This window comes from Pan troglodytes, chromosome 7, assembly GCF_028858775.2.
Source record: "Pan troglodytes isolate AG18354 chromosome 7, NHGRI_mPanTro3-v2.0_pri, whole genome shotgun sequence".
In the NCBI taxonomy this organism is placed as follows: Eukaryota; Metazoa; Chordata; class Mammalia; order Primates; family Hominidae; genus Pan; species Pan troglodytes.
In genome coordinates this window covers 88,942,889-88,955,838 of record NC_072405.2, presented here as the reverse complement: position 1 = coordinate 88,955,838, position 12,950 = coordinate 88,942,889, and the positions used below count along the sequence as shown (strand labels likewise).

General features: G+C 44.0%; 1 long non-coding RNA gene and 1 pseudogene across 1 annotated transcript; one reads left to right on the top strand and one right to left on the bottom strand.

Moving 5' to 3' along the window:
- Positions 1–179: 179 nt before the first annotated feature.
- Positions 180–7,303, top strand: LOC129135788 (uncharacterized). The gene is made up of 3 exons (XR_008536922.2): positions 180–2,222; positions 4,917–4,976; positions 7,217–7,303. It is a non-coding gene; the product is annotated as an uncharacterized LOC129135788 (long non-coding RNA).
- Positions 7,304–8,743: 1,440 nt separating this feature from the next.
- Positions 8,744–9,380, bottom strand: LOC472803 (small ribosomal subunit protein uS7-like; annotated as a pseudogene).
- Positions 9,381–12,950: the final 3,570 nt, after the last annotated feature.

Genomic DNA, 12,950 nt, shown 5'->3' with positions numbered 1-12,950 from the left:
TTTCTTTTGAGACAGAGTCTCATTCCATCACCCAGGCTAGAGTAGAGTGGCACGATCATAGCTCACTGCAACCTCAACTTCCCAGGTTTAGATGATCCTCCCAATTCAGCCTCCCGAGTAGCGGGACCACTGGTGTGCACCACCACGCACAGCTAATTTTTTTGTATTTTTTTGTAGACACGGGATATTGCCATGTTGCCCAGGCTGGTCTTGAACTCCTAGACTCAAGTAATCTGCCTGCCTCAGCCTCCCAAATGTTCCCAATTGTTCCAGTTCAGCACAAGCATTTCAATTTCTATTCCTTGTTCTAAAAGAAACTGGCTTAATCGACCTATTTCAAATAATAAGAATGGAGATATTATTAATGTATAGCATTTTAAGTGATAACCCAGAAAATCAACACACATTTCTGGAGCAATGATTCTAGCAGGATATTCTTGAGGGGATACAAAGAGATAGACTTGTCTTTAATAAGCTCAAGGACAAGTGAAGAAACAAGACAAAACCCATGAAAATGTAAATTGCTGATCAAAGTGTAGAGTTGGAAAGGAAGGCCCTTTGATCTCATCTAGTCACAGATTGACAGAATGTTAGATCCGAAAAGGACCTAGGAGAGGCGTCTACCCCCTCCCTTCCCAGTACCACTCCTAATTTGTGGGTGAGCAGACCAACAGCCAGAAGGAAGACAGCATTTATCAGACAGTGAGTTAATGACAGAGCAGGGATTAGAACTCTGTTCAAGAGCCCCAGTAGGTCAGTTAATTGGAGTGGAGAATTCAGGTTAAAGAATAGTAGCAGATGTGGGCCATGGTTGTGGAGACCTTTCTGCATCATACCTGAACACTGAGAATCTACAGAAGGTCTTTATGGTACTGCAGGTACACAACTGATTAAGATTCAATGAGGCCGGGCGTGATGACTCATGCTCATGCCTGTAATCCCAGGACTTTGGGAGGCTGAAGTGGGCGGATCCCCCGAGGTCAGGAGTTTGAGACCAGCCTGACCAACATGGAGAAACCCCGTCTCTACTAAAAATACAAAAATTAGTCGGGCATGGCACGCTGCCTGTAGTTTCAGCTACTCGGGAGGCTGAGGCAGGAGAATCACTTGAACCCAGGAGGCGGAGGCTGCAGTGAACCGAGATCACACCACTGCACTCCAGCCTGGGCAACAAAGCAAAACTTTGCCTTAAAAAAAATAAAATAAATAAATAAAAATTAAATGATTTGTTTATAAGGTTTTATTAAAAATTGAGTTTATTAAAAATTGAGTTTAACATTAATATACACTAATAGGAAAATTTTTTGTTTTCTATTTTGAACAAGACTTTTATGCAATATTGAGAGATAGTGAAAGATTTTTGTTTGCCTTTTGAATAAATGGCAAGAAAAAAGAAAAAAGCAGGGAGAAAGAAGAGACAGATTCAGCTGGCCTCATGTTGTCTTTCTTGGGTTTTGTTTGAAAAGCTGAGTCCCCTCTCTATCAGAGTAAAGGTTTTTCCCTTTTGAAATTTTTTGAGTTATCACTTTGGCTAAATGAATGACCTGTGATCCTATTTTGCAATATCAAGTGTGTGAAATCTTTGATATTTGACAAACTTTCCAAAAATCAAAATTTCAAGTTCTAAATTCAGCCCTATTGAACTCATTAAGCTTTTAGGTACTAAGTCCCCTGAAGTCCAAGAGAGACATTTGGCTTATTTGATATGTTAAAATTATATAAGGGAAGGATCGAAGATGGCAGAGTGAGGCATGCCGCCGTAAACCAGCCTCTGGGCTGTAGGCAGGCCAGTCCCCCGGGAGGCCTCATGCATGTGTTGGACCATGCCCGGAGAAGAAAAAAAGAGATTGGCCAGGGGAAAGGAATTAAAGCAACATTCTTTCTCCCTCCCTTTCAGAGGGGAGTGGTCATCTACACTTATAAAGCAAAGGTCTTAAGTTCCTTATCATAGGAAGAACATTTTCTTTGACCTTTAGGTGCTTTTATATTCATCTCAAAAACAAAATTCTGATCTCAGGACTTGGCGAACCACTGCCAAGAAAGAAATTCTGATCTCAGGACTTGGCAAACCACTGCTGAAACTTCACTTCTACACAGAGAGGCTTTCCTTCCCAGAACTCCAGACCAGCTGAGCAATTATAAGGTGTTTGCAAAGAAGACAGCTCTATGGCAAAATGACGACGTTCATTCCCAGCACAAAGGAGAGTACAGGAATGCAGCAGGTGAGCAGCTTTCCCTTTCTTCCCAAACTACACCTTCCAGTATGGCTTTAGTATTTTGCTTTTTGTTACAAATTCAATAAGGAAGGTCAAACCAAGTATCGATAAGGAAGGTCAAACCAAGTATAAAGGATTATTGAGCATCACACAAGTTCATCATCCCTAGTTCATTGGTACAAATTATCAAGAGTTGTCTATATTTAAAAAACCATACAACCATCAAAAAAACTATATAGGAAGCACTGTCAAGTAGGAAATGGTGTTTGGCTTTCTTTTGTGTTTTTGTTTTTGTTTTTGTTTTGAGACCGAATCTCACTCTGTTGCCCAGGCTGGAGTGCAGAGGCGCGATCTCAGCTCACTGAAACCTCCACCTCCCGGGTTCAAGCACTTCTCTTGCCTCAGTCACCCAAGTAGCTGGGATGACAGGCATCCACCACCAAGCCCAGCTAATTTTTGTATTTTTAGTAGCGACAAGGTTTCACTTTGTTGACCACAGGCTGGTCTTGACCTCCTGAGCTCAGGTGATCCTCCCACCTTGGCCTCCCAAAGTGCTGAGATTACAAGCATGAGCCACTGCGTCCAGCCTGTTTGGCTTTCTTTAGGCTGTATTTGTATGAATGTGTTATTGGTGTGTGCTCCAGAATTGGGCAAAACTCCTGTAATTCCGATATGACTTAGTGTATGTTATCAGTAATAATTATAATTGTAATGGTAAATGTTGTATGTCACAAAAATAATCAAACTTCCTTGTCAATTGTGTTCTTAACCATGGCCATTCTGAGATTTACGTTATCACCAATTATTTTACTTTGATACAGTGAGCACGATTTTGGCTCATTGCAACCTCCACTTCCCAGGTTCGGTTGATTCTTGTGCCTCAGCCCCCCAAGTAGTTGGGATTACAGTTGTGTGCCACCATGCCCAGCAAATTTTTGTACTTTTAATAGAGATGAGGTTTCACCATGTTGGCCAGGCTAGTCTCGAACTCCTGACCTCAGGTGATCCACCTGCCTTGGCCTCCCAAAGTGCTGGGATTACAGGCGTGAGCCCCCATGCCCATCCTGATCCTTTTTAAAAAGGTGGTTTTATAATCAACTATAGGACTTTGACAGGCGCTTTTGAATGCAGATTTTTGGCCTTGTTTTTGTTTGAGACAGGGTCTCATTCTGTCACCCAGCATGGAGTGTAGTGGTGCGATCTTGGCTCACTGCAGCCTCAACCTCCCAGGCTCAAGCGATCCTCCCACCACAGCCTCCTGAGTAACTGGGACTACAGGCACATGCTACCATGCCTGGCTAATCTTTTTTTTTTTTTTTGGTAGAGACAGGATTTTGCCCTGCTGCCCAGGCTGGTCTTAAACTCCTGAGCTCAAGTAATCCTCCAGTCTCAGCCTCCCAAACTGCTGGGATTACAGGCACGTGCCATTGTGCCCAGATACAGGTTCTTGATAACTTTGGAAACTGTGCTATTGGAATAGAAAAACAAAAACAAAATTTCCAGGACTCTCATGGGAAGCTGATGTGTTCATGAATATCAAGCAGAACAGAAGTTAATTGCATGGACTGAACTAATAGAAGACTGAAATAATCGATTTTTTTTTTTTTTTTTTTTTTGAGACAGATTCTAGCTCTGTCGCCCAGGCTGGAGTGTAGTGGTGCAATCTCAGCTCACTGAAACCTCCGTCTCCCAGGTTCAAGCAATTCTCCTACCTCAGCCTCCCAAGTAGCTGGGATTACAGGCACCTGCCATCACGCCCAGCTAATTTTTGTGTTTTTAGTAGAGACGGGGTTTCACTGTGTTGGACAAGCTGGTCTCAAACTCTTTACCTGCTGATCCACCTGCCTCACCCTCCCAAAGTGCTGGGATTACAAGCATGAGCCACCATGCCCAGCAATAATCTACTTTTATACCTGTTATTCGATACCCAGTTAATACCTGTTATTACATACCCAACCCACCGATTATTTTTGTTTCATTTTTCAAAGTCACAAAAACTTTTATTTTGAGCTAATATTTACAGCTTTTAACAATTTTTTTTCTTTCACTTTGACGCCCAGGCTGGAGTGCAGTGGTGCGATCTCAGTTCACTGCAACCTCCGCCTCCCAGGTTCAAGTGGTTCCCTTGCCTCGGCCTCCCAAGTAGCTGGGACTACAGGTGCCCACCACCATACCAGCTAATTATTGTATTTTTAGTACAGACAGGGTTTCACCATGTTGGCCAGGCTGGTTTCAAACTCCTGACCTCAGGCGATCCACCCACCTCAGCCCCCCAAAGTGCTGGGATTACAGGCATGAGCCACCGTGCCTGGCTGGCTTTTAACTACTGAGTAAAATTTACTCCTGTGAGCAAAATTTAGAGTGTATTTCTCTCTACGGAATCTCTCCAGAATTTGGAAACTCTGAGTATTTTTAACTTATAGCAACAAAGTTATTTGCATAAGTTCAATAAGAATCAGTTTTCCTTATCAAGCAGAGTCCGATGGGGGGAAAAAAAGAATCAGTTTTCTTTTGTAACAGGACACAATTGGAGACTATAGTTATTTCACCCAGGTTTTGACTAGAAAAACATGTTTTCAGACTGCTTTGAGGAACTGAAGTTGACCTATAGAGATGGTAAAAGCCTTTTGGGAAAACTGGCCTTGTACCATGTTTTGTACTGGATTTCTGACCTGATAAAAAAATGTCACTTTCTGACAGGCCCAGGAAGCCCAAGCTCTTCTGAGACCTTGAGGAGAGGAATATACTCAATTCAGACAGGTATCTGCAGGCACAAATAAATCCTTAGCTGGGCTCAAGAGGCTTTTAAAAGGTCTAATTTGAGATTTCTTATGAAAGAATTCCAGCAAAGCCAATTTTTTAAAAAAAGTGCCTATATGGCAAATAATTCTTCCTTTTGTACTTTATACAAATAATTAGGCCAAGTATAGTAAGACTGAAATTTATTTTGCAAATAAATTGGTCCTATTATGATTTGTCTTTAATTAAACATGGAGAACTAGAGAGGAAAAAAGTATGTTTTAGGAAAAACTACAGTTTGTTATTAGATTTCAGCCTTGTTCACTGATTTTGAGTGTCTCCTGATGATTCCACATATAATTAGTTATCAGGGTCATTCACCTGGATCCCTTAAGACTTCAGGTCAAGCTGGGCACAGTCGCTCACTCCTGTAATCTCAGCACTTTGGGAAGCCGAGGCAGGAGGACTGCTTGAGCCTAGGAGTTCAAGACAAGCCTAGGCAACATAGTGAGACCCCCATCTCTACAAAAAAATTGAATATTTAGCTGGGCTTGGTGTGCACCTGTAGTCCCAGCTATTCAGGAGGCTGAAGATCCCTTGAGCCCAGGAAGTCAAGGCTGCAGTGAGCCACGATTGTGCCAGGGCATTCCCACCTGAGCAACAGAGTGAGCCCCATCTCAAAAAAAAAAAAAAAAAAAAGAAGAAGAAGAAGAAGACTTCTAGCCAGTTCTACTGGGACTCCTGAAGCTAGGACTTTCACTCCTTATGTTAGGGTTATTATTCGTCTTATAGTCATAAAGCTGTGGGTAACAGCACTAATGTTTTTGTTATGCGTACCTTGGGATCCAAACCAGGTACCCATGAATACATACAGACAACTGCAAGATGGTTTCACTCCTCCTACCCTGGGGCAACTCCTACCCCAACTAAACCCACTGCCCACTGTCATGCAGAAGAAGTTAGAGCAGTATCAGGCTTTTCCCATCTCTGCAGCTCATACCTCAGGACTGAGGTGTGCTGAAGCCCAATGGGTGATTTGAAATCGCCTTTGCAAAATTATGTCAGTAATGGAAATCTGCTATAGTTGCCTCCATCTTGCTTCTGACCTCCATGCTGTCTTTGGTCATTCCTGGGCATAGGCCAAGCTAATCTTGGGAGGAATTTTGTTTATAGTTTACTTGAAAGCAAGGATAATAATAGTCCCTCCCTAAAACTAACCAACTCTTTCTTTGCTCAGGGACTGAAGACAGCCTTTCTAAGACTAATGAAAGGTCACAAGGATAGGGTTATGGGAGGAGCCTGATGTCTGCTAAGATGTGGGCATAGTTTCTTTTTTTCTTCTTTTCTTCTTGTTTTTTTTTAAATAAAGATGAGGTCTCACTATATTGCCCAGGCTGGTCTCAAACTCCTGGGCTCAAGCAATCCTCCTGCCTTGGCCTCCCAAAGTGCTGGGGGATTACAATTATGAGGCCCAAACCCAGACAAGTCATGATTTCTATAAATCCTTACTGCTCAGGGGTCATGTGGCCAGAGGTCACAAGATTTGTGACTTTCCCAATTGTTCCTATAGATAACATCACTATTGTAGAACCTAAGATTGGTTTTTTTTGAGATGTTTTTCAGAATGACCCCACCTGGACTCATGACTCATGGCTCAACTGGTCCTGTGGTCCCTCCCAAAGGCAGACTCAGTGCATGAGGATAGGTTTCCACACCCCTGTGATTTTATCCTCAACCAATCAGCAGCACCTATTCCTTAGCCCTCTACTTACCAAGTTGTCCATAAAAACCCTAACCTCTGAGCCTTCAGGGAGACTGATTTAAATGATCACTCCAGTTCTCCCGCATGAGCTAGTCTCACATCGAGCTCTTTCTCTACAGCAAAAGAAAGAAAGAAATTATTTCATGAAACACAGCTATTAACAATTAAATTAGGCTCCTCTCTATGCAGTAATGTGGAACAACAGCATATCTTATTTAAAATACACACACAAAAGCCAACATTATGTAAGATATGCTACCAGGTGGGTTTTGAAAAAGAATGTATGTTTGTATGCAAATGCATAGAACGTCTCTGGACAGATAAACAAAAAATTGGTCACTGTGTTTGCCTCCAGGGAAGAGAACTGGATGGCTGAGGTCATGAGGGTAGGAGTTAGGCATATTTTTCATTATATATTTTCTTGAACATTTTATATTTGGGAACTTTCGCATATATTACTTATTTTAAAAATCTTTTTTTTTTTTTTTTTTTTTGGTAGAGACAGGTTTTCGATATGTTACCCAGGCTCGTCTTGAACTTCTGGGCTCAAGTGATCCTCTTGCCTCAGCCTCCCAAAGTGCTGAGATTACAGGTATGAGCCACCGTGCCCAGATGATAATCATTATTTTAAGATTTTTTTCTACTCATATTTTTAAGATTTTTTCTAGTTTGGAAAGCTGTTTTTTAAAATAAACTTGTGTGTTATAGATAGAGCTTCTTGGTAAAGTAATCATCTGACTATAAAGTGATAAGTTCAAGGTTAATTATACAATTACTGCCTCATTCATGTCAAAAAAAAGTTAGAAAGGGTGTGATATCCTGACATTAAAAGTTGATTTATTTCCTCCTGTGCTTTGCTCTCCACGTAATGTTGGGAATTGTGACTGCAGTTATTGAAAATATGCCAGATACTGTCACACACAACTCGGAGGGCATATAAACTAGCCATATCCTCCCACAGCTGGCTGAGGACTCAGTATTTGCTATAAGCAACAGTGACAAATAAAATCAATCCTTTTTTTGTTTTGTTTTTTGTTTTAGATGGAATCTCACTCTGTCGCCCAGGCTGGAGTACAGTGGCATGATCTTGGCTCACTGCAACGTCCGCCTCCCGGGTTCAAGCAATTCTCTGCCTCAGCCTCCCGAGTAGCTGGAATTACAGGCACTGCCACCATGCCTGGCTAATTTTTTAATTGTTTTTAGTAGAGACGGGGTTTCATTATCTTGGCCAGGCTGGTCTTGAACTCCTGACTTCATGATCCGCCTGCCTTGGCCTCCCGAAGTGTTGGGATTACAGGCGTTAGCCACCCTGCTGGCCAATCAATCCCATTTTAAAAATGCAATTCATGAGATATTTGCAGAAAAGAGAATTTGACAATATGTTGGAATCTTTCTATAATGGAATTGGAAGAGAAGAGCAATAAATACCATTTGATCAGGCTTAGCCTTTCCTAGTTATTGACCCATAGCTCGATATGGGTCGAACAGGATTCGACCCATAGCTCATCTGAATCCGTTTAACAAGCTCTGTTACAACATGATTACACAGAATCTACAAACACAAACTTCTATTCCTCCAGAGAAAGACATTTTCGGCTGAGTTTTTGATTATGAGGGAACCATCTGCTTCATCTATAATATTCCAGAGCTTTTGTGAATGCATCCTCAGCCTCATGGTTGCTTCTTTTAGCTACGTTTACATTTTATAGAAAGTAACAAGATATTTACCCAGTGGTTTATCTGTGATTCACTCTTCAAGCCCTTTTGGGATAGCAGAAGGAACAGCAGTGACCTGCTCTGCAAAGCCTGCCCCATGACTTGCCACTTTGAAATTTTTCCTGGCCTGCTTTTTAAACCTAAGTCAAACTCCGATGCTATCATAAGAGCCTGGGACGCAAGTTTCAACTTGGCTCCATCTTCAGTCTAGCTACTTTGTGTGTGTGTGTGTGTGTGTGTGTGTGTGTGTGTGTGTGTGGTGGGGGGGGGGGGTGAGGGGGGGCGTCCCAAAAGGCAGAAGGCAGACAGGTTTATTGGGCAGCAACCGGGAAAATCAGCGGTTGGACTTGGCCACACACTCAAGCTCGTCCTTCTTCTTGATAGCATAGGAGTTGGAGGAGCCCTTGGCAGCACTGATGAGCTCATCTGCCAGGAACTCAGCAATGGTCTTGATGTTCCGGAAGGCAGCCTCAAGAGCGCCTGTGCACTGCGGCCAGATGGCCTGATTCACACGGCGTAATGGGGACACGGCCACAGCCTGTCGTCTCACGATCCTGGCTCGCCCAGTGAGTGTGGAGTCCTCCCGGGGACCACTGTTGATGATGGCGTTCACCAGGACCTGCAGAGGGTTGTCGCCTGTGAGCAGCTGGATGATCTCGAAGGCGTGCTTGACGATGCGCATGATCATGAGCTTCTTGCGGTTGTTGCGGCCGTGCGTCATCATGGAGTAGGTGAGGCACTCCACGATGGGGCACTGAGCTTTGCGGAAGCGTTTGGCGGCATACCGCTCTGCACTGTGAGGCAGGTACTTGGCATACTTCTCCTTCACTGCAGTGTAATCCTGCAAGGAAGTGCCAGATCTGCACATCATCGGAGCTCCACTTCCCAAAGAGCTTGATGCCAGGGTTCTCTGCCACCAGTGGTGCTGCTGTCTCCCACTAGGTCATCCTGAGGGCACAGCCCGAGCATCTCTGTGGCTTGGCATGCACCACATGCCGCCCTGGCACAGACAGGAAGAGCCAGTCTAGCTATTAAAACTTTCAACCATAGGCCGGGCGCGGTGGCTCACGCCTGTAATCCCAGCACTTTGGGAGGCCGAGGTGGGCGGATCACGAGGTCAGGAGATCGAGACCATCCTGGCTAACACGGTGAAACCCCGTCTCTACTAAAAAATACAAAAAATTAGCCGGGCGTGGTAGCGGGCGCCTGTAGTCCCAGCTACTCGGGAGGCTGAGGCAGGAGAATGGCGTGAACCCGGGAGGCGGAGCTTGCAGTGAGCCGAGATCGCGCCACTGCACTCCAGCCTGGGCGACAGAGCGAGACTCCGTCTCAAAAAAAAAAAAAAAAAAAAACTTTCAACCATAGTAGTGGTTCAGAACCACCTAAGGAACTTTTGGGAAAATTCAGGTACGTGGGTCTTCCCCAAATTTCGTGAGATACGAGGAGCCATGAGCAGATTAATGTCGTGGAGAAAGTGGGAGAATAGTGATGTGAAGTACAGGATGAGACTGGCCAGTTGGAGAGAGGCCAGTTCATTCATGGCCCCTGGGCAGGTGCAGATATTGATCTTCCATCTGAGAGCAAGGGGAAGCCACCGGAGTCTGGGAGGGAGAGGAAAGACCACTCAGATCTATGCTCGCTTTTCAATTAACCTGGCCACTGTGTGGGGACTTGATCGGAGGGGGACAAAAGTGGATGGGGTAACCTAGTTGGAAAGATTTTGTAATAATCCAGGCAGTTTGGCCTAGGAAAGCGGTGGTAGAGTAAAAGAGGAGTGGACAGATTGGAGAGGCATTTAGAAAGTGAAACCAGTTGAGAGATGTTGGTAATTGATTGGATAAAGATGGGAGGGGAAAAGGAGGTATCAAAAATAATTCTTAGGATTCTGACAAAGGCAGGAATTTAAACATCTGACTAGCCCTTCTTGGGTGATTTCTGGCACTGGCTGAACTTGCCCCGGGACTTGGATGACAGCCATTCCTGGCAGTGTGTCATGAATCAGTGGTTTACCAGCATGATGTGTCCCAAGGGGGTGGCTGCTCACATCACCACAGCCTGAATCCCCAAGAATAATACAGTCATGGAACACTTCATGCCTCTTATTAGTTAGCAAACACTGTTTACAATTTTTAGGAGGGCATCTTATTTAGAAGCTCAATTACCAAATGATATTTGGAGAAGTTTTATAGAAATAAAATTGACAAGGGCAGGTATTTATTTATAGAAATATTTTGCCAATGCTTAAAAAAATAAAAGCTACTGGCCGGGCGCAGTGGCTCATGCCTGTAATCCCAGCACTTTGGGAGGCCGAGGTGGGCGGATCACGAGGTCAGAAGATCGAGACCATCCCGGCTAACATGGTAAAACCTTGTCTCTACTAAAAATACAAAAAATTAGCCAGACGTGGTGGTGGGTGCCTGTAGTCCCAGCTACTCGGGAGGCTGAGGCAGAAGAATGGCATGAACCCGGGATGCGGAGCTTGCAGTGAGCTGAGATCGTGCCACTGCACTCCAGCCTGGGCAACAGAGCGAAACTCCGTCTCAAAATAAATACATTAATAAATACTACTTAGAAGTGCATCCTGGCTGGGTGCAGTGGCTCACACCTGTAATCCCAGCACTTTGGGAGGCTGAGGCGGGTGGATCACGAGGTCAGGAGTTCAAGACCAGCCTGGCCAAGATGGTGAAATCCCGTCTCTACTAAAAAAATACAAAAGTTAGCCAGGCGTGGTGGTGGGCACTTGTAATCTCAACTACTTGGGAGGCTGAGGCAGAGAAATGCTTGAACCTGGAAGGCTGAGATTGCAAGACCCCATCTCAAAAAAAAAAAAAAAGTTTATCCTAATTCAGTTATTTTACCATATACAGTGTAAATACACATATACAGTGAGTGTAGGTTTATGTGCTAGGGTAAAGTGTGTGTGCATCACAGGCTTTTTTTTTTTTTTTTTTTTTAAATAGAGACAGGGTCTTGCTATGTTGCCCAGGCTGGTCTTGAACTCCTGGCCCCAAGCAATCCTCCCACCTCAGCCTCCCAAAGTGCTGAGATTGCAGGCATGAGCCATGGCACCCAGGCAGGTGCAGGCAATTTTGAGAATCTAATTGCTTTTTCCATGTTTTTCCTTCTTAATCCCTTAAAAGCAACATAATATCACTATGATGTATACAGTTAAGAAAATGGTTCTGGCCACATGCAGTGGCTCAGGCCTGTAATCCCAGCACTTTGGGAGGCTGAGGCAGGCAGATCATCTGAGGTCGGGAGTTTGAAACCAGCCTGACCAACATGGTGAAACCCCGCCTCTGCTAAAAATACAAAAAATTAGCCGGGTGTGGTGGTGCATGCCTATAATCCCAGCTACTTGGGAGGCTGAGGCAAGAGCATCACTTGAACCTGGGAGGTGGAGGTTGCAGTGAGCTGAGATTGCACCACTGTACTCCAGCCTGGGCAACAAGAGTGAAACTCTGCCTCAAAAAAAAAAAAAAGAAAAGAAAAGAAAAGAAAAAAAAGAAAATGGTTCTATCTTTACAAAATAAGTAGTGCCATTTTTTTCTTTTTTTTTTTGAAACTATGAATATAAGTGTGGCTTTTAATGTGTAAATCTACACTCAATGATCAGTTGATCCTACATAGACTGGTACAGGATCTTCACTCATTTACATGACTGATAAAAAAGTTCTGAGAAAAGTCAAGCAGTTCAGCTGGTGATCTCTCAGTAGCAATCAAGTGACAGGTCCAAATTCCAGAGGCTCTCCTCTGAATCACCACTTGGTCTCAGCAGGTGTTGGATAAATGTACATATGCCCTCTCTTCCAAGCCAACACTCCTGAAAAGAATGTTCCTTTTCAGAGGAGGACATTGGAAAGAACTTGACAAAGGATTTGAGTCTTCCATCTATCCTCCTTTTCTTGTTGAAATGGCCTTACCAGTACACTGCTGCTAATGAGGTGGTTTATCTGGTTTTATTGCCCTTAATTTTATTACCTGCCCAATATAATCTTGGCTGGAGCTCACCTGCTTAGAGGCATGGTAAAGCTTTATGTCTAGGAAAGCCCCACCCAAGGAGTGTTTTTGCTTTCTTGGGTGTAGGCTCTAGGCCAGGCCTGCAGGCTGAGGTGCTGGCCCTGCTAACAACCTAATTTAGAAGCTCTAAACCATTCTATAATATTTTCTGGCCCAGGTGGAGGTAGACACAACCCAAAGAACAAAGATTAAATGAATAACCAAAGGAAAGAGGCAAAGATCAAAGATCTGTTTCTCCATCTCCCAAGGTCATGAGAATCTCTACCCCAGGTTTTACTCGCCTTAGCGTCCAACCACTGAGAAGCCTGTGTGTGGGGAGAGACGTCAGTCATTTGGACCCTTAGCTGAGGGCTGAGCTCTAGCTAGAGCCCTTCACAAAAGTGAAGTCAAGCAGTCGGGCTGAGAGTGGTGAGGTGGGAGGAGAAACAAGCAGGTGGGAAATGGAGGAAGTGGGGTTTAGTTTTCAGTGAGGAAGGGCAGAGCGTTCCTTTGTCCTT